Raw genomic sequence first — 3861 nt, 5'->3', positions numbered from 1 at the left:
GGGCCGAAGATGGTGACCCATGGCTGGGTCACGGCCAGACCCAGTCGTGGGTCCCGCCGGCGCCGATGGTTTGATTGTGGGTTTGTTGGCTCTGGGACCTATTGTTTGGTTTTGGGTTTGCTATTATCTCATGAGTGGATGTTGCAAAACACCCATTTTATGCACTATTAATTAAATCAATAGGTTTGACCTCTATTTCAAACAATCAACTTACCACACATATGAACTTAAATAAATTTGAATAAGTTTTCTATTGTGGTAAGTTGAGGTCCAACATTAATTAAATCAATAGGTTTAACCTCTATTTCAAATACTCAACTTACCACACATATGAACTTAAATAAATTTGAATAAGTTTTCTGTTGTAGTAAGTTGAGGTCAAACATTAATTAAATCAATAGGTTTGACCTCTATTTCAAACAGTCAACTTACCACACATATGAACTTATATAAATTTGAATAAGTTTTCTATTGTGGTAAGTTGAGGTCAAACATTAATTAAATCAATAGGTTTGACCTCTATTTCAAACACTCAGCTTACCACACATATGAACTTAAATAAATTTGAATAAGTTTTCTGTTGTGGTAAGTTGAGGTCAAACATTAAGCTCAGAATTAACATAAACATCATTAATCATTTGTTTATTTCACATGGGACATCATGAATTATGTGTGGTAAGATATGTTGTTTTCAGTATAGCATGCACATGCAGCCAATGAGATTGATTAAATGGTCACATGCACATGCACATGTATGAGTACAAGAGATGAAACCTACAATGGGGGCACATCTAGGGACTACATGTACACAATATGTCATTAACTAATAGGCCACATTAGGAATATGATGCCTCAGTGCATCCTTTTCAAAACAGAAAACAACTTCCCAAAGCATATAACATCCATAGGGACCACACAAACCATCAACCATAAACCAACAAAACTACATTATTAAATGGGTTGACTGTGTATAAAAACATATAACAACCATTCAACGAATATATAAGCATAGATAGCAACCTAATAAAGTTCAAAATCAGTATAATATATAAGCATAGAAAGTAGTCCAATAAAGTATTATGACATTAGAATATATAAGAATAAAGCAGCTCAATAAAGTTCATATATAACCACAAACAAGCAAACAACAACCACATGCCTCTCTTCATGGTCAAACCCCAAAATCTAGGGCACTTTAAAAGAGGGCTTTGCGATTTCCTTGTAACAACTAACTAAAAACACAAACTTTGCAAAAATCATACAACTTTTCTGTGAAATCATAACAACTCAAACTAAATTTAAACCATACTCGTACGAAATCAACAAACCCTAAACAGTACAAAAACCTTAAATTTTAGTGCGAAACATACCTTCAGTGGCCAAAACAAGTTCAAATGTTGTTTGGATTGACCGCCAATATTGGTTCAGTTTGGATTGATGTGTACACTGAAACCCTAATTTCAGTTTGCTAAGGGAATGGGTCTCGAGGTTCTTGGGTTGGCTTGAGTCAACTGAGGCTTGAGGATAGGGACAACACTTAGGGTATTTTTCATCAATCCTAACGACGTCATTTAGGTAATTAGATGGGTTAAGTTTTATGCATGTCAATGGATGGGTGAGGAGTCTTTAAAGTTTCCCATAAGAGCATTTTAGGAATTTCAAGTAAAAAAAATTCACGTGGACGGCACATGATCAATTTTCCATCCAAACTGATGGGGTTTGCTAACGAAGTGGCCACTTTAACACATGTCGGTAGTTTATTAGGCTACTTTATTACCTTTTGAACATCATGGGACCAACTCGCAAACAGTTGTCAGTTTGGGGGGTCATTTTATATTTTTCCCTTGTCTATTTGTTTTTTTTTTTTCCTTATAAAACTCATAAAAAGATCATCTATTTGCTTACACTATACTCCCTCAAAGTCATTTATGTTTACTCTTTACCCCCCCTCCCCCTCCAAATGGCATTTTCGAAAGTTTTGGTTGAAAAAGATCACGTGCCACGCATGTGACGTGGTTTCCATCCAAATAGATGGATTTGATGGAATCATGGTGTTTTTTACCAACGTCAGATACATTGCGGGGGTCTTTCATCGATTTTTAAACATAGGGCGCAAAAATGCAAATACATGGATACTTTAGGGGGTTGAAGTGTATTTTTTCCTTTACTTTTGTTGGGTGGTCTTGGGCCTCTCTCAACCCCAAAAGCTAACTCAAAACGTGAGGCTTTTCCTTACACTTAATAAACTGACTACCAGTCCTTTCCACAATCGATGTGGGATAACCCCAACAATCTCCCCTTAACACATCAGGCCCTAAGTTGGAGTAGTGACAACCTGTTTCTCCCATGGACTGTTGGACCGAGATTTGTTGGTTGAACCTGCGCTATGATACCAATGTTAGGTGGTCTTGGGCCTCTCTCAACCCTAAAAGCTAGCTCAAAAGGTGAAGTTTTCCCTCACACTTATAAACTAACCACCAGTCCCTTCCACAATCGATGTGGGATCACCCCAACAATCTCCCACTCACACATCAAGCTCTCGATTAAAACAGTGACAACTCATTTCTTCAGTGCACTATTGGACCGAACTTGTTGGTTGAAGGTGGTCTTAGGCCTCTCTCAACCCTAAAAGCTAACTCAAAAGGTGAGGCTTTTTCTTCAGACTTATAAACTGACCACCAGCCCCTTCCATAATTGATGTGGGATAACCCCAACAATTTCTCCTTCACACAAAGGCCCTTAGGGTGTACTAGTGGTAGGCATGGGCTATATGGGATTAGGACAAGTCAAAGATGGACTGGAAACTTCAGGGGCTAGTCTGTGAGGTGTACTAGTGGTAGGCATGGGATGTATGGGATTAGGTGAAGTCAAAGATGGACTTGAAATTTCAGGTGCTGTTCTATGAGGTGTAGCATAGGGAAATGGGTGAGTAGATATGGGTTGTAATGCATTAGGTAAGGCCATAGGTAGACATGGGGCAGTGGGAATAATAGGCATGGCAGAAGGTGTAGTGTTGTTTTGTGAAAATTGAGATGTAGAAGTAAAATCGGCAATAGGGATGGAGGAGGTAATACCTGATGGACGTGCTGAAACAGGTGTTGGGAGTTTTAAAGTACTCGCAAGTGCACGAGTCGTTTGCAATATAGTTTATGCAAGTGCAAGGTCGAATCCACAATGAATTGTGTCGTGAAATTCAATTTCTATCTAAATAAATAATATCTTAACCTAGTTCCAAATTTTGTGTGATTTTTCAAAAAGGAAAACTAAATAAAAAATGATTTTATTAAATGATTAAAAATACGAAGGTTTTCAGAACTCACCTAACCAAATCAAAGTAATCCATTCTCGTATTTTACTCACACTACCGACAAACAAATATGCCCCTATGCAATGTTATATGTTCCATAAAAATATATATTAAAACATCTAATGAATCCAAACATTTAACAAATCACAAAGAATACCCAATTGAAATAAAATCATCCAATGTATCCGTTTGATTAACAAATCACAATGGATATCCAATTTCAATCGAATGATTCGATGTATCCGTCAGATGAAACACATCGAATATCCAACATTTTTACAAATAACAATTAAACATTCAATTAAAAGACATTAATTGACTAATTGAATTGGAATAAAACATCTTTATTAAAAATCGAAATTGTATAAATAAAATAACGAGAGTGAAATTGTTTATCAATGGTGAGGCTTCTTCTTCAACCTTAGTTAAAGGTTTTATCCTCTCATGACTAAAAACAACATAATCAATTGAATTGAAAACATAAAAATGAATAAACTTACAAAAAGAAACGAATTCAGAGCTACAATTGAGAAGAACGACAAAAGTATAGTCTG

The sequence above is a fragment of the Corylus avellana genome, chromosome ca4, assembly GCF_901000735.1.
Source record: "Corylus avellana chromosome ca4, CavTom2PMs-1.0".
NCBI classification, from domain to species: Eukaryota; Viridiplantae; Streptophyta; class Magnoliopsida; order Fagales; family Betulaceae; genus Corylus; species Corylus avellana.
Note: the sequence above shows the minus strand (reverse complement) of the source record.